Below are 23,628 nucleotides of genomic sequence, written 5' to 3'. Positions count from 1 at the left end.
AATGCGTTCAATAACCTCATGCAGTGAGGTGTTATCCATGACAAATAAGTTTTATTGTCTTTACCTCACAAGCACCGTTTGTACAAGGATTCCAGCAGAACACAAAAGTTGAAAACATTCATTCTGTTGAGAAAAGCAACAATCATTGGTTTTCGTGACTTTGTCGACCGTTGCTTTCTGGGTGTTGGGATAAAACAAAACGGAAATTGTAAAAAAACAAGGAAAATTAGCAAAGGAATATAAATATATATATTTGAAGTTAATCTACCCCAGTTGACATCCATTAATTTGTTATTTTGATATAGAGAACGACAGCTAGTTGAAGAGGTAATGTTTCAATACAGAAAGCAACTACATAGAACCGTAAAAATGGTGAAAAAATTATGAGACATTTTTAGCAACCGTTCCAAACAGATAGATCGTTGAACAGTAGACATTCTTTCTCCAGGAACAATTATTTCTGTCTGGTTTTTTAGCGAACGATCAAAAAACATTTCCATTCGTTTACTTTCACCGCTGAGTTCAGGATAGTGAATACTTTCTCCGGCATTTTAAAGTGAACTGAGATAAGTACAAGTACCTAACGGTTCTGAAATTGATGATTTGGTAACGCAGGAATTTCATCGTAGAAAATAATTGCTTTCATTGCTGTTACTAAAGCTTTACAGTCATTAGTTGTATCAACTGATGCTATAGCTCTACCTCCGCGAAGAATTCAAATTTCACGCAACCCAAATTTTTGGTAATGGAAAGGACTTTCTTGAAAATTCCCTGTGAATGCTGAATTTCTGTTCAAGGCAATAGCTATTCTTCTGATTGGAGCATTGCTAAAAAGATTTTCCTGAATAAACTGGTTATAACTTGAGGTAACATTAACTGTACGTGCAATTTTTTCCATAAGGTTGTATTAGGCAGGTTGATGAGTTAATTGGTATTTTATAGTCTGTTGATACACTTCGTTAACAACAACACGTCGTGTAAATAAGAAACATTCAGGAACCTTAACAGAAACATGAGGATTGCATGAATTTTTGTAAAATTAGGTCTTGCACGAATCAATTTCAGTCTAGCTTCTGTATTCGAAAGCAGTAATTTTTCACATTGGAATAAATCATTAGCTAATTTACATTAGAATGTGCTTCCAGTAAAAGTTCTTACTCTCGACCTATCAACCAGCTCATCTCATAATCGCTTAGATCTTTTTCAAATTCGTATGCATGGAAAGCAATTTACCCTCATTATTTCTTGTTGAAGCCTTAAATTCATTGGAAATTAAAACCTTGCCAGCATAGAGACCATTCGAGTTGTATTCTTGTTGATACACGTCAAAGTTGGAGAAGAGTGAGTGTAATATAATTTTGACGTTTGTTAGATGATGTAAATCGTCATCTGTGAAAGACATGCCCATATCTGCTTTTCCATGCTCAGTTTTTTATAGTCATCAGAAAACCTTCCCTTTTATAATCCAACTTTGATTTGAGAGTGAATATCTCTCATATCAAGATAGATACTTCTAGCGGTTTCAAATTCAAACTAAATGCTGCTTTCATCCATTGAAGTACTGGGATAAACTTCTCGAACATGGGAAGATTCAATTGTTTCCAAAACATGAGTTTTGTCAAAAATTTCCAAGCAAGAGTTTGTAAAGTGTTCATATCGAAAATTAGAATTGTTTGCTGATCTAGATTTCATTTTACATTTGCTGCAAAAAAATCTTTTCTCGTTCGACGACGTCGACTGATTTTTGGAGGTAATATATGCGACGCTTGCTTGTTTTTCCTGCACCTAGCTGTTTACGTTGAGTTTTCTTTCAAACATCAGCAGCAACGGATTTGAGTTTTTTTCGCTATCAAAACATTTCCAATATCAGGAGCAGCCATTTAAATTAAATCAGCGCTCAATTTTTTTGCTGCTGGGACAATATATCGTCTCAAAAAAGGAATTGTTGTCCCTGCATTTGTTTGCGCTAAAGCTCCAAATCTCCTACCCTTCTTCCGGCATCGCCGCGAAAAAACATTAAATCAATATCAGCAACCATTTTTTACAACATTAATTCTAAAAAAATATCAGAAGTGTTTCTAAACATTAGTACTGCTGTTTTTAATCCAACAGAGTTGAAACGTACGTTTTCACGACAAGAGTCCCGGAGCTCAAATTTTTTGCTTTGGAATGAATTTTTCAGAGTTTTTTAAACTGCAGGTTTGGAAAATTTTGATAATTCATTTATTGTCCAGTTGAGATGGCCTCTCCAGTCTTAACCTTTAAAATAAAAAGAAAGCATCGTAAAAGAGCAAAGTTTGTACCACTCAAAATGTTGTATTCAGCAATATCATTATATATCATTAAGTTATGTATTCGTACAATGTCATAGGCGAAGTTGGAAAAATGTGAATCAGTACCACTCATGAAAACAGCATCCCATAAACAGCTCCTTCACATCCATTTTTTATTGGGAAGAACCAAACAATTTCGCCGTCTAAATTTGTTAACGTGTAATCTGATTGGTGTTTTTTCATATTTTTCATGTTCTTGATTTTTTTGTTCTTTTCGTTTACAATATTAGAGATCGAGGGATATAGACCTGGTTCAAGTGTGTAATAGTCTGATGGTTTTGTAAACGGTGTTGATTCATCTAGATAGAATAATTTTCATTCCATGATGTTTTGGTACAATGAAGGATTAGATAACTCTGTATTTGCATTCTACCATTTTTTTCAAGATTTATTCGTTCCAGAAGAAAACTTGTAAAAGAAGTTGATGAATTATTTGGATAACAATCAAATAAAGCATTCAAAACCAACTCTACCGTGAACGATTTCATCTCTAAAAGATACACTTTGTTAACTCTTGTTCATAAAATTTGCCTCAATTGCGTCGCCTTGTTCTTCGTAAAGATCGAAAGATTTACCGAATTGAAAAAATTCACATTTGAATTGAGACTAATAACCTTTTCATAATGGGATATCGTACTTGGAGATTCGAACTTTGAAAACTATCCATTTTATGAACGTATTTATCTCCGTTTGCCTCCATGTAGTGACAAAAATTTTTTTAAAACATATAATTGCTCTTTCTGCTAAAACAGCTTCTATTTCATTTCTTGTAGATTAGATTTTGATGCCTTTACTCTTGCCAAATTTTTTGCAATCCCATCAGAAATCCCACCAGAACTCCCACCAGAAGTGCCTTGCTCAACCCACACTCCATCAGGTTTAGCGTTCTTCCTTAATATTTTTTCAAAGGCAGCTACAGCATCAGAGGCATATTTTGACTCCATTGATGGAGCTTGGACGAGGCAAGAAAAAACGTTTACACATATCAATAGGCTTTGCCACCGTTATTAAATTTGGACAATTTGTCCATGAAAGCCAAATCGAGACTCCAAATCTCATTGATGCGTTTTGAAAAAGCAGGCAATCTTTTAAAATTTTGAATTGCTCGTCCAAAATTAGTGTAAGAATTATTTCTGTATAAAAATTTTCAATAATCTTTTTTTGACAATCCGCTAGCTTTCTGAAGGTTTTGAACTGAACCATATGCGGCCTTTCCCTCTCTGTACAACCTCTGCAGCTTGGCTCCTTCAGGTTTTGAAAGGGATCCAGCTTCCTCATTCTTTGCTTTTGGCATCTTTGTTTATAAATTTATGTGGATTAAAGCTAATTGAGTCAAGAGTTGTGTAACAGATATGAAAACATTCAAAGTTTTTCCTCTTCAGAGCGTACACAATTTTGACAAATGCAATGTTTGTATCTCTTCCGTCTAAAAAAATAGAGTCAGTTAGGGATAGCTTAATTCGAGGTGATTTTAGAACTTCATTGATAAGTGATTCGTTGCTAGAAGAATTTGTCCTAAATTTTTGGAACCGAATACTGTTTTTCATCATTTTTTAGAAAACACTTGAAACTTTGCTCAAAAAATTGTTGATAAATCAAACAAACTGATCCATTTCATGAGTGACGATTTTTGATTGGCGTAATTAAAATCTATATGAGACTGATCCCTTTTTGGGAGCTCAGGATCTGTCTTCTTTTACTGAGACTAGTTCTTTTTAAAAAAAAGCAGATGGTTTTGTTCTCTGATTTTTAAAAATTCTTGTTTTCGATTTTCAATTTGCTCTCCTCTTAGAAGGTTTCCTATGCACTCGTTTCGAAACTGGATGAAGTCTTTGGGACAATAGTTGAGGAAATCTATTTTGAAGCTCTGGAATTTTTTTCAGAAAACCATCAGACGTTGAACCGCTGATAGTATAGTATCTGAGAGAGTCGACTGTTTTCGGAGTCAAGTCAACAAGTAAATGGCCACGGGGAACTGAAGTTGCTGTTGTATACCAGTCTTTTAGTTGAGTTCCCCATCCCAAATGTTGACTGAGTGTGACTATTTAGAAGACGTCTCCGGGTGATTTGAATGAAATTATATGGTTGTTCAATATCACTTCCTAATCATCGTTGACAAAATGGACTGTGCTCAAGGTATACTGTACATAAAACTCTATGACTAACAGCAATAGCTATTTTAGAAATTCTTTAGAACTGGAAATTTCTTCACAAAGTCATCTAAAATAAGTAAATAGTTTGTTCTCGACGTATTTTCTAAAGTGATTTCCTGATGCATATATATCCGTGATGTTGAACATTATAATAGCCTTCAAAATCAAAAACTCGCTTTCAATCTGTCGGGAAGAAGATAAAGATTCCCAGTCAAAACCAGGCATGTTAAAATCCCCTACGAAATATGCACCGTAAAAGCTGAGATTGCAATCTTTAGTTAAAACCTCAAAGAGTCTATAATAGTTTTCGAAGCATCGAATTGAAAGAATGATACATATATTATAACAAAAACTGGAGGGTCACCTACAAAGGAGTTTGTAAAAAGTTATTTTACGCTTAGGTAGGTTAGCAGATGCACACGCAAAGGGAATTTTGCTGTGAGAGATGTCAAGGCAATTTCAACGATGAATTTCAGCGTTAGCCGTCAAAATACCACTGTGCTCGCTATAACAATGGTTTCTGCGTGAGACAACTCCAGCTCATTGGATTGCTTTTTAATCAGCTATTTCGTTTGAGAGCCAACTTGCAGTCTAAAAAACTAAATTTTATAAAAATCTAAAATGTAAATTCGTTTTTTACAGCTGTGAAAAAGTTTGGTTAAACGCTCAAATTTTAAGAATCACTTTACAAAAAATTGATACTTCATCACATCACGGTACAATTGCAAACATCTGACAGATCTTTGTAAAATGTCGCTCGAGATAAAAATCTGATGTTCCTTATAAGATTTTTGTAAGGAACGATCATTAGCTTATCGTTCCTATATTTTTGAAAGAAAAAGGGATCTCTTCATTGGCCTATTTTTTGTGATAAACTTATTAAATAGCTTGTGTTTTGTTATTTATTTTGTGTTCAGAGGCTGTTTTTCTTCCAGTTCGATTAGCTACCATAATTGATTCTCAGTTCTCCGCTTCTGTTTGACTGAATAATTTCCCAGCCTCTTAGCGGGCTTTTCCCTTCATCCCAATATTTAGCCCAGAGTCCCCAATTTAGCCCAGAGTGAAAATGGGGCACCACCACCACCACCAGGCCCTGAACCACAGTGCTATATTTGTATGCAACGGTTCAATCCAGTAACAACTTCGAATTGTGTAATGTGCAAAAATATACGTTCATAATGCCTGCCTAGGAATTACGAGCTGTTCAAATTTACAAGAAATGATTTTCTGGTCTTGTAAAATTTGCTCGCCAAGTTTTGCTGCTGAGATATCAGCCCTTGACAGAATATCAGCTAAGGACAGGAAAATTAAATGTGTCGATTTGCTAATCCACGATGTTGCTCTGCTTCGAAAAGGAATGGCGTTGCTTAGAAAGACAAACTTTCCATTCCTTAATGCCCCTAAAACTCGTTTTCACAGAATTAAAAGTGACAGCTCTTCAAGCTCTTAAAGTATTTTCCCCGATATATCAGTGTCAGAAAACCTCCTATGCAAAGGCATATCTATGTGGGAAGATAAAGTCAGCATATAACTACAACAGAGATGGAACATTACTGTGCTACAAACGATGTTCATCTTCTCAACATCCGTAAAATTTATGAACGTAAGATTTCTTAACTGCTTAAATCGTTCCGCCGTATCTCTAAGTTTGACGAGGAAAAAGTTGAATCACTCGATTTCTGGCAGGAAACTGCTACAGTTTCAAGATTTTATCTAAACAATACTGCACGTGAATGGCTATCTTGTGTTGGTGAAAAATGACTAAAGATTAGAAGCTCCTTATTTCCAAAAAACGCCGCTAAATTTTTTCTTACACAATGCGGGTTCTGTTCGGAATAAGACAAGAGAGTTCAGTTCCATTCTAGATTTTAACGAAATTCATATTGGAGCATGTGTGCAATCTTGGATTAGTAATACATCTGATGACAACTTTTTACTGCAACAACGTTCTCCACGCTGATTTAAGTTTTGTAGTTCCCCAAGGCTCAATGAAAGAGGCGAAGGAATCTTCATTTTTTACAGATTTGTCATTCTAATGGAAAACTTTGAAGTCTTCTCATCTGAAAAATTTCAGTCCTGTTTCATAATATTAAAGTGGGACGAAAAACATTACTATTAATCGATTTTTATCGAACTCTTGAAGGTAATGACAAATCCCTTATAGAGAACTTGACCCAATGCTTTGAGGAGAAAATTTCTTCTGCTCACGAAAGATTTCTTCTGCTATTTGATCTGAATATCTATTTGACGACAACCAATAATGCCTCAACTCTACGTTTTTTTATGAAGGACTTCAGCTTAGTCCAGCACATAGAAAGCGAAGTTCAATAAAAGAAGGACTTCTTGACCATCCCATCTCCTCCATTTATGTAGAACTTCTTCCAAATTTTTCTTCCGGCAGATGTTGACACTGCTGGGAACATTTATCTAGCAGCAGAGAAAACAATCTTGGAAACTCTGATTCCGCGTACAACTAAATCCCTGACAACTAACAGATGTCAGTTTTTGACGACGAATTGTTGAATCTGAAGAAAAAGAAAAAAAAAATCAGAGTGTGATTTTCCAAAGACGAAAAACATTGACCTAAAATCCGTCCCTGAATTAAACACGAAAACTTATTTTCAGAATTTTCTACAAAAGCCAAATAATTATATCGAAAATGCACTAAAAATTGAGTCTACCTGTCAGAAGTTTGCTTTATTGAAATTTATTTTTAGCCAAAGAAGAACGTCAGTTGCCAAGATACGAAAGCAAACAGGCTAGGCTCCGAACCCAAAAACTATTTCGTAGAAAAAATCAAGAAATTGCTGCCTCAATTGACTCAATCACGTCTCATGCAAACTATTGCATAAGACGGAGCAGGATGAGTCTTTTTGTGAAATTATCTCTGAATCAGACGCGTCTTAATAAAACAATTTCCTAATTCTTATCTATCCGTGCTGTTGAACTTTATATTTTACTCTTTACAGTATGGAGTTTTTCCACAGGCTCTAAAAACAGCTTGTAAAACCTTACATCAAAAAGTTTAATATCGATTGTCAAGACTTAGCGAAATATCGTCCTATATTAAATCTAAGCTTTATTTCAAAATTATTAGAAAGAGCTGTGTTAAAACAATGGAGAGATCATCTGGAAGATAACAAAACTTTTTGCGAATTCCAAAGTGCTTATGGGAAGTTCTTCTCAACTGAAACAGCACTCCTGAAAGTAACCAATGACATTTTGCTAAACTTTGAATTGAGAAAAAGCACTCTGTACATTGGCCTTGATTTATTAGCTGCATTTAATTCAATTGACCATGATATACTTCTGTCTGTTCTTGAAAATAGTCTAGGAATTGGGCATTGTGTTCTCAGCTTTATCGGGAGCTAAATTAGTGGTAGATCACAAAAATTTTTAATTGTTGACACTTTTTCTTCAATGCAATCAGTTAAAACTGGTGTTTTCATGGTTCAGTTTTAGGCCCTTTTCTTTTTACTTTCTATCTATTACCAATAGAGCCTTTATTTGTGTAGCTCAACGTGAATTATCATTTTTATGCTAATAACACGGTTGTTTATTTTGTCTACAAGAACACAGTGTTTCGAGAAGTTTTTGATTCAAAATTCGGCACTCTGCAAGAATGGTTTTATGGTGCAAAACTTCGACCTAACACAAAGAAAATAGAATTTATAAAAATTGCGAGAAAGAGTTCGATGGTCTGTGATGTTCAACTGCACATTGATTCTAAATTTTTGGATAATGCGAAATTTTGGGTTCTGTTTTGATGATAAACTCTCTCTTTGCAAGCAACAAGGTTCAGTGAGAGTCGGATGTTACTATATCTTACTTAAAGTCTTTTCCATCAGGGACTCCATTCCGATAGATTCCTTTTTGATTTAGTGAGAGCTTCACTTTTGTAATTCGCTTTAAAATGAGTTGCCCGACGTTCTCCTTGAAAAAATACAGCGGATAATGAACTGTGCAGGCAGATTAATTTTTCGACTGTCAACCGGCACACCAAATTCGGATTTTATTACGCAGTTGAACTGGATACCTGCGCAAAAACGCATTCTCGTCAAAATTTTTCTGATGGGTCATCGTCTGGTTCACCATTCGCAGAGGGTATCTTAACTCGCTGGTATCTCGAAATGGCAAAATGGAAAGATCTCAATTTATTTCCAATTTTCAAGCTCCAAGATCGAAGACAGCTTTCGGAAAAAGATCATTCAAGTTTGCAGTCCCTCACGAATGGAGTCGACCACCATTTGAAATAAAACTTTTACCATATGAAAAAGCCTTCAGGAAGAAGCTTAAAACATTTTTGTTCCAAGAATTTTTTTGTACAGCACTTTTGAGTGAATAATGCTAAAACCAATAATAATAATAATAATAATAATAATAATAATAATAATAATAATAATAATAATAATAATAATAAAATTAATAATAATAATAATAATAATAATAATAATAAAAATAATAATAATAATAATGAGAATACTAATAACATTAATAACAATAATAAAAATAATAATAATAATAATAAAAATAATAATAATATTAATAATAATAATAATAATAATAATAATAATAATGATAATAATAATAATAATAATAATAATAATAATATTAAAAGTAATAAAAAAAATAATAAAAATAATAAGAATTTTCCATTTTGCAAGCCCCCCCCCAGCTTAGTGGTTGCATATGACATGCACCCCAGACGCACGTGCATATTTTTGCATAATGCATTACTGCGAATTTCAATACTACGTTTTCTGAGTTTAAGGAATGCATAGCGAACTAGGATTGGAGGGTACAAACGGAAAAATTCCAAAAAAGTCTAACTTTATGCTTACCAACATTGTTTTAATGCATTCAAGACTCTCATATGTGGTATCAACTTAAAACTCGGTGTATTAGAAGGCTTCTAATTTTGAGAACTTGGCTTTTTTTTACAACATTGACAAACAGTTCTTGCAAATTCGCCCAATTTAACTGAATTTGTTCCAAACGTAAGAACTCAAACAACACGTATTTGTTTGAGCTTATCTCAGAAAAAAAAACAAAAAGATTTTTTGATCAAAAGGACAAAGTCAATAGTATTTATTAAACTGAAACAATTTTTTTTGCTATGAATAGCATCATCAAGTTAGGAAGTTTTCACATCCTAAAATTGGAGTGTTTACAACTAAAAAGATTTAAACTTATCGTGTAAGTTTGTCAAATCTTGATATATAAAAAATTTGAAATTGAAATTTAACGAAATTTTTCTCTCATTTTTTTTGCATTTTTCTAAGTTTCTTCGATTTTATTTTGTTCTTTTTACTATTTTATTGCACCTCCTTGAATGGACATCTCTTTCTTAAAATTTTGCATACAAATCGAATTTGATTTCATAGCCATGTAAATTTCGGAAAAAGCCACATGTTTGCATGTGAATTAATGCTTAGGTGTTAGCTCCCTGCTCCTGTATTCATCCCGCGCGTTAAGAGCCGACTTTCGCTGCTCAATGTAAATGGCTTCCAGTATCATTAGTTTTTAAGACTCGTTGCGCAGATAAATGACACGCCGCTAAAAAAGCTCACAAAGAGCCACAACAATCACTCATATGTTGTCCAACTGTGGAGTGTTTTTTGATGCTATGAAATCCTTGTCGCGATATGTCTGCATGTCTGGTCAACATAGGTGTAATTACTTCCTCAACAAGTTATCTGGTAAGCCAAATGAGACATCAGATGCTTCTCAAACCCCAATTTCAATGTTGGCAAGCATGTTTTGAGTTCGCGGGTTGTAAGGATCACATTTATTTTTGCTGCAGTATTTAGTTTTTCCTGAAGCCTTAGGCTAAGGTTACCACTTTGTTGCAGACATAACGATGGTAATTCGTTTTTCTTTTTCTTTATTGAATCATTTGAGGTCTTTTGTGCGAACAGCCTGGTCAGTTTTGTTCGGTAGTGCAAAAATTTTTTTGCGTTTCTTTTACTACCTTTGAAGACGAATACTCTGGATATTATTTTTTTAGCCAATTTTTCTTTCACTTTCAAAGCTTCGTGAAACTTTTTCCAATTACACGTGCAGCGCACTAGCCTATGCATTGTCCCTCGAATAATGTCCTTTTTGTGTTGAAGTGGCGTACAACTTCGGAAATTAAGGATAATACCAGTGTCTGTTGGTTCTTGGTACCTTTTACAGGTTATCATTCTTTGTTCATTAACGTGCACTGTAATATCCAAAAACGCTAAGTCGCGCTTATCATTTAAAGTTTCAAGAGTGAATTCTAAATTTGGATGAAAATTGTTGACCTCTTGAAGCAATTTATTGAGGTCGTCTTTTACATAAAAAATTATGTCATCTACATATCTTTCAAAAGTTTCTGTTTTCTGCCATAGTCACCTGCTGGGCACAATTTTGCAGTTCAGACATATCAAACGACATCCCCAAATTTTTCGTAATGCTCTTTGTCTATATCTTGGCAATTGATATGGTAACAGTTCTTGGACTTTTTACACTTGACAGCTGTGCTGTTCCAAGCAATTTTTCGATGGCAATCTGGACAGTTTTCTTTGGGATCCTTAATTCTCACTATCGGTGTTTGACTTGCGTCACTCAATCTTTCTTCAAAAGACTTCATCCAAATTTCAGCTAAGACAACTGCTAGGGATGCCCTCATTGCCAGGCCGTCTTTCTGACAGTACTAGATATCGTTACTTTTCGATTGAACATTGGTGACTTCCAGTTTCAGTAAGAGCGTTATTGTGAATCGTTCGATGTCAGGTGCGTTGTCACTTGAGTATAAAGATCGCAGAGCAATTTCAATGGCCTCGGAGGGTGGTACGGTCGTATACAAACTTTTGTCAGTTGTTTTGTCTTTGCCTCAAACTGGTACAAAAAGCAGACATTAAGAAAAGTAGTTAAGACATTTTTTGTAATCTAGTTTCAAACACTTTTCAAGCCGTTTCTCTTCCGTTTTAACATGAATTGTACCCAGTAATCAGTTACACTTAAGTGTTTGTTCTGGTTAAGACAGAAGTTTAATTGTGATTGGTCTTAATTTCATCAAGCTTTCATGTCAGATAATCTACATTGTTTGGGTAACTCTGAAAACATTTTCATGATAATTTTCTCCATTGAAAATCCAAACAGCATTGTGATTTTTAAAAAAAGGAGTGAAACAGGTTGAAAAACAATTACTTTTATAGCATGAACGGCTATTTCTGTAGAAGGATAGAAAAAAAATTGTTCTATATTTCATTGACATCCAACGCTTGACCTCTGATTTTAAATGTAGTCCCCTTTTTCAATATAAAATTTCCGCACGACTATTGCAGTAATAACTCATTTCTAACAGTGCCTTTTTTCAGTTTTCTGAATCACGTTTTAAGTTCCAATAATTTTTATATTTCGAAAAATATGATTGAAAAACAGTTGTATAATTTAACCTTCTAATTCAACATTTCATAGTTCATCTGGGTACTTTATTTGTTTGTCATTGACGATGATAATTTATAATGCTAAGAGAATTTTTTTGCGTTCAATGGGTTCTACTTTTATTGAACTTAACTGTCATTTAAGTATCAGTTGTTTATTTAGGGATTATCTTCAATGTTTAGTCGCGAGCTGTGGCCTCTCTACTTAGCTGCTCATTGGTCTTGCTGTTGACGGCTTTTTTGATTTTTATCGAAGAGACTAATCAAAGAGAACTGTTTTTGAAGCTTTCTAGTTTGTAGTTTACTGTTAGATCAAGTTGGATATTATGTTCAACCATGTAATTGCGTTTTTTGCTGCCTTTGCTACCCCAATAATAATTTCAAATTCCTTCTATTGAAACTCAAAGTATATTATGAGACTACTACAGTCAGTCTTGAGCTGCCTCAAACAGCTTTCTATTTTTATCTCCGGGTTAAGTAAGCTACCAGAAATTTCAACTAACTCAGTGTCATCACATAAAATGGCATGACTCAGGACTTGACAAAAGTAGTTCGTGTCTTCATTTAATCCGTTTTTTCTATGATGCGTTTTTTAATGCAATTTTTTGCATTACCAATTTTTTGACTGACGCGTTTGACTTTTCGTCTTCAAAAACAGGATAAACAGGTAGCGCCCAGTGGAAATTAAGGGCTCTTAAAGCCTTTAAGCTCTGTTTCAGCATAAACTGTTTTGGAGACTTAAAGTAATGGTGTGAAGGGCGGTTCTTAGAGGTTGAAGACCCCTCCACTGTTGAACCCCTTCCACCCCACTGTTGCCCACCCCTTCCACCTCTCATCATCAGCCCCCGCTGCACGCCCCCCCCCCCCCCCCGTGGCTACTGACGAACAACTGACCACTAAATACAAGCAATTTTATATTAATTTTCGCAATTTTTTCAAGCTTTTGATTTTTTTTTCATTTTTTGAATTCTTTCAGCCCTAGGTGTCAAGAAACCTCCTCTAGGGTTTTATAATAAGTTGCTGCATAGTTTCTAATGGCAGTGGAATGATTTCAACATTTCAACACGAATTTTAGCAATTTTTTTGACAAAATGTGCGAATTTTTTCAATTTTTTGACATTTATTTTTCGTTATTCACGTCTTTTCCGTCGAAAGGCCAAATTTTTCGCTGTCAATTTTTTAATATGACAAATTTTAGCAATTTTTCATGGTAAATTTTTTTTCAAGTTTGAACGTTTTTGTCCGTTTTTATTAGCCGAGGATTTTCCTCTAGGTTTTGACAATAGGTTACTGCTTGGTTTCCGAATATAATGGAATGTTTTTGAAGATTTTAACACCACGAATTATAGCATTTTTTTCAAAAACAAAATTTTCCAATTTTGTGTCAATTTTTTTAAAATTCTTTGTCATTATTCGGATTTTTGAGCCCAACAGAAAATCTTCGTTAGGGTTTGATAATAAATTACTGGAAAATGATTTTTGGCCATGGATTAGTTTTCAACTTTTATCAAAAATTTTAGCAATTTTTTCGCAACTTGCAGTTTTTTTTCAAGTTTTCTTTGTATTTTTTTTGCCTTTTTTTATTTTCTGCACCTTCAAGAACCACATGGACTCCTCTAGGGATTGGTTATAATTAACTGTATAATTTCTAATTGTAACGGAATGTTTTTTAAGATTTTAGTATTAGCAATTATTAAAAAAATGTATGCAATTTTTTTTTAAGTTTTTTGAATATTTTTTATAATTTTTATCATTTTTCCGGAACCAGGATCCTAGGGACCTCCTCCAAGATTGGATGATAAGCTGTCGACAAGTTTCTTGAGTTAATGAAATAGTTATCAATATTTTAATGAATCCAGTTTCAGCAAAATTTTTGAAAACTTTTTTTATCATATTCCTAGTAATTTCGCAAGATTTTATTAAAATTGGAATTATTTTCAAAATTTTTTGAATATTTTTGTTCTTTTCTGAATTTAATGATCAATACTGGCCAACAAAACTTTTCAAGTGTTGCAGATGGGTTACTTGACATAAACTATGAGACGAAACATAGTTTTGAGCTTTTCACTGCCAAATCTTGAAACTTTTCCTGTAAGTTTTCTTGCAATATTTTGCAGATTTTTAAAGTATCAGTTTTTTATTTGATTCGTTTATTAACAAGGCTAGAAAACTGAAAGTTGCTGAGCCGAATCAAGCTAAAGCTAGCCTCACTAAACCGCTGCTAGCTACTGACGAATTCAACCACTCGCCGGTCGTTTGAGAGAAATTCGCCCGACGTTAGTCGTTTATGTTTTGGTATTGTTTTAGTGGTTCTGAATTATTCAATACGAGAAGCCAACTATTTTGAAAAGCTAAATCAAACATGCCTCACCTATCCTCATTTTAATACCTGTTTTCTTACTATCTTTAACCGCAGGTGATGTGTAGGGTGCTTTTTTGCTGCTGAATTCAATCTGTGCTGTAACCTATTTTTGGGTAGTTTGATGCCACAGAGGTTAAGAAATAGTAATCTTTTTGGACTTTTTTCTCAACTGTTCAAACTCATTTGCTTTCTCGATAACAAAAAACCACGTAGTGATTAGTTTTTTTTCTTTTTTTCTTTTTCCTTGATTTTTTTTCCAGGATCTGTCCCGCAAATTTTCCGTTTTCACAAACATTGATTGATTTCAACTGCTTTTGTTACAATCTGTTTGAATTCATTTCCAGTTCTACATCATATTTATTTCTTTGGTTTTATCATCATATTAAGACATCTTGCATGGTAATGTCGAAAAAAATGTTGGTAACGTAACCTTAAAACGCGACAAGAATCTGATAAAAAATTTCAAAACAATTGTTTCGTTTTCAAGATTTAAAAAAAATCTCATTGCTAAGAGTCAGTTGAAACGAGAAAAGTTTCACTAGATACATGTGCCCTGAATGAATCCGCAGTTTAGGGTTTCGTTTTCGATAACCTATATAAAACATTAGAACATATTTTTTTAAAAAAATTATTAACTTCTACAGCCATGCTTGCCAATGTTTTCGACAAAAGCGATATATCAAAGTAAATTAAAGTTTTTTTAAAAAAAAACAAGTTTCTTATTGGAAGCCATCTCATTTTACTCTTGAATTGCTAAAAAAAATATATCATTAAATCTCATTGGAAAGCGTCAATAAATGAAAAAAAATCAACTAATTGGGATTAGTATTAGTAGTTCAGCCTTCTGCATAGAAATCCACGGGTTATTAAACATAAAATTTTAATTTTGGCACCGTTTTTGATGATTAGAGCTTGAGTGGCTAAGTCAATTGGGTTCCTGTCTGCGGCCGCTTTTTTCAGATTGGTTTTGATTTCAATCCATTTGATATCGACTAGTTTTTCCTGTCTTAGATTTCTAAATTGCAAGGTCTTTTTGTCGATGCCTGAGTAGATTAAATATTTGGACAGCATAAGCAGTTGAATCTCATTGGCTTGATCTTCCAGACTGAGTTCGCGACTTAGGTTGAATGATTTCTCGTAGGTCTTGAGTTTGTCAACCGACGATATCCGCAAGTTTCCGCGGGTTTTGTCACCTTGAGAATTCCTAATTCCAGTGACAGCGTCTATTGGGGATTCGACGTTGAGATGCTGAAAAAGCTGCTTCACTTATCCAAGATTATCGTATTTTACTCGACTTGTTTGGGCTTTAGACTCCGCCACTGAACATATTCGGATAACATTGTCTTTCTCTTTCCTGTGGTAAGAGTCTTTTATTGATATATTGCACTGTGTTTCGGAATTTTGGTAGGAATGCTTTCTTTGATTTCAATTATCAGTTTTCTATTCTGTTGGAGTTCATCAAGGACATTGTTAATTTCAGTTAGCTCCTGGAAGTTGTTGTTTATGCCTTCCAATATGGACACTTGAATGACCTCAATTTCGTTCCTGACTTCTTTGAGACCATCCATCACGTCGCGATTTAGAGAGACAACTTATAAATAGCTACATATTCATTGCAAACTTGTAGAGGCTTTAAGTATATTTTCATCATACTTATGATGGCTGTTTTGGTAATGCCAGTGCAGTTGGTTGTAGAACGCATAGATTCACCACAGCTAATACATTGGGAAATGGCTTTTCACTAATGATCGCTTGTGTGCAAGCTTGCAGGTCCCTATATCGTTGCTGCTCATGATTAACTGTTTATTTTTCCGTTCAAATTGACCGCCAATTGCAAGTAAGAAAAACTCCAGAGTCCCCGTTTCGGTCGCGTAGGAAAAATTTGACGGGCTAAAGGAAACTTGTAAATTGTGGTTAGGACTCGCCTCTGTTTCCTTTACGCGCCTTCTTTTTGTTTGGTGTTTATGGGTTTTTAATTTTGTCTCCTGGTAAAACGGATGAATCTGTTGTTTCTCGTCCCCGACGCTTCTTTTTGGCGTTCTTTTCCGTCGATTTTTATTGGCATTGGATTGATGTCTCTTGGTTAGCCGCGATATTTTGTTCGCGTGGGAATGCACTGTCGTTAGGAGCGAAATTTCAGTTTCTACTGGTGGGTGCACACAGGAGACTTTCTACTGATAGACGGATAGTGTTTTTTTGCTTGGAAAGGAGGTCTCTATTGATCAGTAAACAAACCTGATTTGACTACATCTTCGGATATGTCAGGTGTGCCTTCTCTTCTGACGTAAAAACTGCTCCAATTTGGTGTTGGTATGCAGTCTTGTAGAATAAAAAAAGATATTTTGTTGATGCTTGTGTGAGTTTCTTGCGTTGGGGTTCAAAAATAAGCCTCAGATAGCAGTGGATTTTTTTTGAAATCGACTCTTTGGAGGATATTGAACTGAAAACTGAAATGATATCCCTGTGGAAAGAACTGGCAAATATGATATACATTAGCCTTGTTTCTAAAAAGGCTTTATCAGTACGAGTCTTGCCCATAACACATCTTATCTTTTGAATAAGTTGAGTAGAAAAAGTCGTCAGTCAAAGAAATTTGAGGAAAGTTGAAAAAGAACGTTGAGTTAAAAAAAAGTTTGAAGAAATCGTTTTCTTTCGGTTCGGTGTTGAATTCAATTTATTTGATATCAACTGGTTTTCCGTCTTTCAGTTCTACGTCGCAAGATCTTTTTGTCGTTGCCTGAGTCGATCAAATCTTTGCACAGCATATGCGGTTGATTCTCCTTTAGTTGATCTTCCGGTCTGATTTTGCGAGTTATGAAGACTGATCTCACGTAGTTTGCCAACCGACAACATCTTTGAGTTTCTGTGGTTTTGTCGCCTTGAGGTTTCCCAAGTCGAGCGACAGTGTCTATTGGAGCTTCGACGTTGAGGTCTTGAAAGAGCTGCTTCACTTCGCCAAGATCATTTATTTTTCTCGACTTGTTTGGGCTTTAGAATCCAATACTCCACGTATGCGTATACCATTAGAGTCTTTCTCTTTCCTGTGGTAAGAGACTTTTGTTGTTGAGCTCCGCTGTGCTTCGGAAGTTTTTAGTAGGATTAACTTCTTAGATTTCAATTATCATTTTTCTATTCTGTTGGAATTCATCAAGGACATTGTTGTTTCAGTGATGTTCTCGAAAATGTTAAGAAATAGTATTCTTTTTGGATCTTTTTCTCAACTGTTCAAACTCATTTGGTTTCTTGGTAACAAAAACCCTCTTGGTGATTAGTTTTTTTCTTTGTTCTTTTCCCCTGAAATGTTTTCCAGGATCTGTCCTGCAAGTTTTCCGTTTTCTCAAACATTGATTGATTTTAACTGCTTTTGTTACATTCTGTTTGAATTCATTTCCAGTTCTACATCATATTTATTTCCTTGGTTTTATCATCATATTAAGACATCTTGCATGGTAATGTCGAAAAAAATGTTGGTAACGTAACCTTAAAACGCGACAAGAATCTGATAAAAAATTTCGAAACAATTGCTTCGTTTTCAAGATTTTGAAGAAAAAATCTCAATGCTAAGAGTCAGTTGAGTGTTTCGTTTTCGATAACCTATATAAAACATTAGAACATATTTAAAAAAAAATTATTAACTTCTACAGCCATGCTTGCCAATGTTTTCGACAAAAGCGATATATCAAAGTAAATTAAAGTTTTTGTTTAAAAAACAAGTTTCTTATTGGAAGCCATCTCATTTTACTCTTGAATTGCTAAAAAAAATATATCATTAAATCTCATTGGAAAGCGTCAATAAATGAAAAAAAATCAACTAATTGGGATTAGTATTAGTAGTTCAGCCTTCTGCATAGAAATCCACGGGTTATTAAACATAAAACTTTAATTTTGGCACCGTTTTTGATGATTAGAGCTTGAGTGGCTAAGTCAATTGGGTTCCTGTCTGCGGCCGCTTTTTTCAGATTGGTTTTGATTTCAATTCATTTGATATCGACTAGCTTTTCCAGTTTTAGATTTCTAAATTGCAAGGTCTTTTTGTCGATGCCTGAGTTGATCAAATATTTGCACAGCATAAGCAGTTGAATCTCCTTGGCTTGATCTTCCAGACTGTTGAATTATTTCTCGTAGGTCTTGAGTTTGTCAACCAACTATATCCGCAAGTTTCCGCGGGTTTTGTCACCTTGAGATTTCCTAATTCCAGTGACAACGTCTATTGGGTATTCGGCGTTGATGTCCTGAAAGAGCTGCTTCACTTCTCCAAGATCATCTTATTTTTCTCGACTTGTTTGGGCTTTAGAATCCGCTACTCCACGTATAAGTATACCATTAGAGTCTTTCTCTTTCCTAAGGTAAGAGATTTTTGTTGTTTCGCTCCGCTGTGCTTCGGAAGTTTTTAGTAGGATTAACTTCTTAGATTTCAATTATCATTTTTCTATTGTTGGAATTCATCAAGGATATTGTTGTTTCAGTGAGCTCCTGAAAAATGCTGTTGCCTTTCGTTATGGACACTTGAATGTTCTCGATTCCGTTCTTGACTTCTTTAACAGCGTCCATGACTTCGCTGAGTTCTTGGGAGACAACCATTTTGTTGTTCGGCCTGTAGTAGTAGTAGTAGTAGTAGTAGTAGTAGTAGTAGTAGTAGTAGTAGTAGTAGTAGTAGTAGTAGTAGTAGTAGTAGTAGTAGTTGTAGTAGTAGTAGTAGTAGTAGTAGTAGTAGTAGTAGTAGCAGTAGTAGTAGTAGTAGTAGTAGTAGTAGTAGTAGTAGTAGTAGTAGTAGTAGTAGTAGTAGTAGTAGTAGTAGTAGTAATTGCAACTTTAAACGTCAGAACACTGACCCAAGCCGGATCTTTAGAGGCTTTGAAAATGGATCTGGCGCAATACAAGTTGGATATTCTGGGAGTGCAGGAGACGAGATTACAGGAGCAAGAAATTGATCTCGGAGACCACAAGCTCTACCTGTCTGACTCGTGGTTGTCTGGTGTAAAGTCGAGACAAGGAGGAGTGGGCGTTGCTGTAAAGAAGTCATTGATAAACAGCATCGTAGAACAAGTGGCTCTAAGTGAACGTATTTGCTACGTCAAGTTCGCGGCTCGGAGGAGAGCCAATCTAGCTGTTGTTGTCTGCTACGCACCTACGAATGAAGCTAGTCTCCAAGAGAAGGATTTGTTTTGGAGTCAACTTTCAGACCTAGTTTCCAGCTTCAAACATAGGGAGCGTATTTGTGTCATCGGTGACCTCAATGCAGAGCCTGGACACCAGTTGAATGACACCATGAGCTGCAGAGGCCCGTTTGGAATGGGTGAAGAAAATGAAAACTCGGAAAAGTTGTTATCATTTTGCACTTCACACAAATTGCTCGTAGGTGGTACATGGTTCCAGCATCGACAAGTGCATCGGTACACCTACAACCCTCCCGATCCGAGTTGTCGAAAAAAGATGCTGGATCACATTCTGTTTGCAGAGAGATACAGAGGATGTCTGACGAATGTGAGGACCAGAAGAGGGAAAACCACAATTACCGATCATGAACTGGTCATTGCGGAAGTATCTATGAAACTTTTGTCTAAAAAGCCATGTTTCACGCCCAGAATCAGTTCTGCAAAGCTGCAAGATGAAACAACGCGTGATTTATTCACGCAGGAGGTCAAGTTACATCTTGATAAGAGCGGCGATTTCGAGAATACAGAGCAGTCTTGGGACAATTTTCGAAAAGCCCTGAACCAAGCAGCAGTGAAATGCCTCCTTCCGGACAAGCGAGTGAACAAACCTTGGATTTCTCCAGATTCTCTGGAACTTATCCGGAAACGAGCTGATCTACAGTTGAAGAAACACAGCAGCGCGGTTGCGTTGTTAGAGTTCACAAACTGCTGTAAGGAAGTCAGAAAAGCTCTACGTGCAGACAAACGGGCATGGCTTGAACGCAAAGGCCAAGAAGTGCAGAGCTTTGCGGACAGAGGCAACTTGAAGGAGGTTTTCGGGGCATCACAGCAGATTTGCCGAAACTGGAGTCCCCAGTTGACCAAATTAGTTTCAAGCACTGGCGTCAACTTACGGACGAAAGAGGAACGACTTGAACGCTGGACGGAACATTTTAGTCAACTCCTGAATCCCTCAACATCCAGTTGCAGTACGCGATTGGATCCCGAAGAAGCAGCTGAAAGCTTGTCGATTGACCTGAGCCCAATTCGATTTGAAGAAGTGCTTGAAGTTGTCCGCAGGTTGAAGAATGGCAAGGCAAGTGGACCCGATAACATTTCCTGTGAGATGTTGAAAGCACACAAGGGTATTGTCGAGTGGCTCTGGGACATCATAGATAAGTGTTGGTCGACGGAAGTTCTGCCCGATGACTGGAAGGTAGCAGAATTTGTCCCATTATACAAGAGTAAAGGAAAGAGGTCAGAGTGTTCGAACCACCGAGGGATCTCTCTATTGTCAGTACCAGGCAAAGTGTTCGCTTCCGTTATTCTCAATCGATGCAAAGATTCAGTGGATCGCGTCTTAAGGGAAGAGCAGTGCGGCTTCAGAAAAAGCAGAGGATGCGCCGATCAACTCTTTGCCCTGCGTCAAATAATAGAGAAATCAATGGCGTTTCAATTGGATATTAGCTTTTGTTTCATAGACTTTCGAGCGGCATTCGATTCTGTCGATCGTGAGCAGATGTACCAGATAATGAAACACTATGGTCTTCCGCAAAAAGTGATAAACATCATAAGAAACAGCTATGATGGATTCAAATGTCGAGTCAAAGCCGAAGGTGAGAAAGGACGCTTATTTGATGTCAGAACGGGCGTTAGGCAGGGTGATGTGTGGTCCCCAATCCTATTCGGCCTTGTCATCAACTACATTTTGGCTAACTCGGTGCATGGAGGATTAGACATTGGGAGATTGGTGGCTGACTTAGATTTTGCTGATGATGTTGCTCTCGTGGGGTTCTCAGACAGTGAGGTGCAAGAAAACCTACATCGAATCGAGGCCCTTGCGGAAGCCGCTGGTCTGAAGATTAATGTGGCCAAAACAAAGAATATGGGCGTAAAATGCGACAGCCCAAATGTTGTTGCAGTGCCTAGTATCCAACAGAACGTGGAGATACTCACTGGAACACATAAAGGCAAACTAGGACTCCTGGCAGAGACATCTAGCCAGTCACGACTAACCATCGGCACGGAGGTGCTGCTGGGAACGAAAAAGAAAGCGGGCTGGTTCGAAACACAAGATGGCCGGAAGCTAAGATTGAAAAGCTTAGCGGTGGCTAAGCCAGCGTTGGTAGCTTCACAACAACAATCTGCGGTAGCAGATTCAGAGTCGCTAGAAAATGAGAGTCGGTCAGTGGTGGCTGACCAATAGTCTTTAAGATGTCAGAATTGTCAGCGGCAATTCAGTACAGTTACCGGACGCAAAGTGCACCAAACAAGATTCTGCAAAGCCGGTTTGTCAAAGAATGTCGTCGACAAGTCAAAGTTCGAGCAACTAGAGGCGAGCCTTACCTGTGACAAGTGTGAAAGAAAGTTCAAAACAGTCAATGGCCGAAAAGTTCACCAATCGAGATACTGTGGCAAACCTAAAGCAGTTGCCACACGCGTGTTTTCCTGCAAAGTACAAGATGTTCTCGGAAACGAGTTTGAAAACATAGAAGCGTTCAAGTATCTCGGATCATATGTCAGCCTCAAGCATGGAGACCTGCAGGAAGTCAATTGCAAACTTGCAGAAGGTAGACAACGGTTTGCTAACTTCCAAAATCTCTGGAAGAGCAAGCAGCTCAGCGTGCACCTCAAGTGCAATTTGTACAAAGCACTCGTTTTATCAGCCGTGCTGTACAGCTCAGAGACTTGGACTCTTTCGAAATTAATGGAGAGAAAACTTGAGAGTTTCCACTGTGGTTGTCTTCGGAGAATTCTACGTGTGTCATATCTGGAGAAAACAACGAACGAAGAAATTATGTTAAGATCACGAATGCCCCAACTATCCACGATGATCATGCTCAAACGGATAAAATGGTACGGACACATCCAGAGAATGGAACCAGGAAGATTAGCCCGCAGTGCCTTCGATTGGGACCCGCCCGATCAATACGTCCATGCTAGACGCGCTCCTGGGGGGCAACGGAAAACGTGGATGAGTCAAATCGAAGGAGACTGTGTACGAAACAAAGTATCGTTCACCAGATTGCAGGAGAAAGCAGCAACCGGGTCAAAGAATGCCTTCAACAATTTCGTCGTACAGCACTTCACAGAATAACCAAACAAATAACTCTTCTTGTTTTGTTTGTATTTGTTGCCAACCGTGCCTTTATTTCATATTTGGAATTAAAGTGTTGAAACAGTAGTAGTAGTAGTAGTAGTAGTAGTAGTAGTAGTAGTAGTAGTAGTAGTAGTAGTAGTAGTAGTAGTAGTAGTAGTAGTAGTAGTAGTAGTAGTAGTAGCAGTAGTAGTAGTAGTAGTAGTAGTAGTAGTAGTAGTAGTAGTAGTAGTAGTAGTAGTAGTAGTTGTAGTAGTAGTAGTAGTAGTAGTAGTAGTAGTAGTAGTAGTAGTAGTAGTAGTAGTTTGTGGCGCAACTAGTCGTATCTCAGTATACAAAATTACATGTTTCAAAAAATAGAGATAAAAATCTATCCAATAACGTTCAATATTAATGGCCATGGCCTTTCACCGTTAAAAAAGGAGAAAAACAGTAGAACAGAAAAAAAACAATTAAATTTTTGGATGGCTATAACACGAGCATTACTGGTTTGTTTTTAAGGCCGCTTCGGTAATCGGCAACCATAGCTCATAATAATCAATCTCGGGAGTTGATTTGAGTTTAAACATCAAAACCGCGGACGCCTTTACCCAAATTGCTTTCAGCTACTGTAGTAGTAGTAGTAGCAGTAGTAGTAGTAGTAGTAGCTGTAGCCTAACTTGAAAATGGCCCATTTTTGGCCCATTTTCAAGTTTGGCTACAGAATCTCAGTACCCAAATTCAAGTGCCCATTTTTGAGTTAAAATCGTCGTACCCGAATTCCAGTTTTGGGATGCCCATTTTCAAGTTTTCAAAATGAGACCAAATTACAGTTTGGCCCGATCCCCATTTTCATGTCTACTCATATGACTAGTATGACTCGACAAAATAATGGGTATGGTTTATTTTTTGTTGCGGCCAATACAATAGTTTAACTTAAAACACTTAAATTTAACTTAGAGACATAAATCTTTCTCAAATTTTTGAAAAACTAAAATCTTGTTTTTTTAAAAACTATTGTTATTGGACAAATTTTCTGCGGGGCGGTCAACTGGGGAAGATCCCCAATTTTTTGATCCTCCTGAAAAGTTTTTAAAACTCCTGCCTTTTTAAAACGAATGTTTTATTGCTGAAATTCACACGTATTCATTCAAGTG

General features: G+C 36.3%; 1 protein-coding gene across 1 annotated transcript in view; it reads left to right on the top strand.

The window, feature by feature from the left end:
• The first annotated feature begins 5,351 nt into the window (after nucleotides 1-5,351).
• LOC142336419 (phosphatidylinositol 4-kinase beta-like) overlaps nucleotides 5,352-23,628 on the top strand; it is a 98,898-nt gene continuing 80,621 nt past the window's right edge. The window contains exon 1 of the mRNA XM_075385248.1: nucleotides 5,352-5,373. The gene's annotated coding sequence lies outside the window, so the exon portion shown is untranslated. The remainder of the gene's footprint in view (nucleotides 5,374-23,628) is intronic.

This window comes from Convolutriloba macropyga, chromosome 3 (assembly GCF_964194025.1).
Source record: "Convolutriloba macropyga chromosome 3, txConMacr16.3, whole genome shotgun sequence".
Classification (NCBI taxonomy): domain Eukaryota; kingdom Metazoa; phylum Xenacoelomorpha; order Acoela; family Convolutidae; genus Convolutriloba; species Convolutriloba macropyga.
This window is presented reverse-complemented; position numbering and strand designations above follow the sequence as displayed.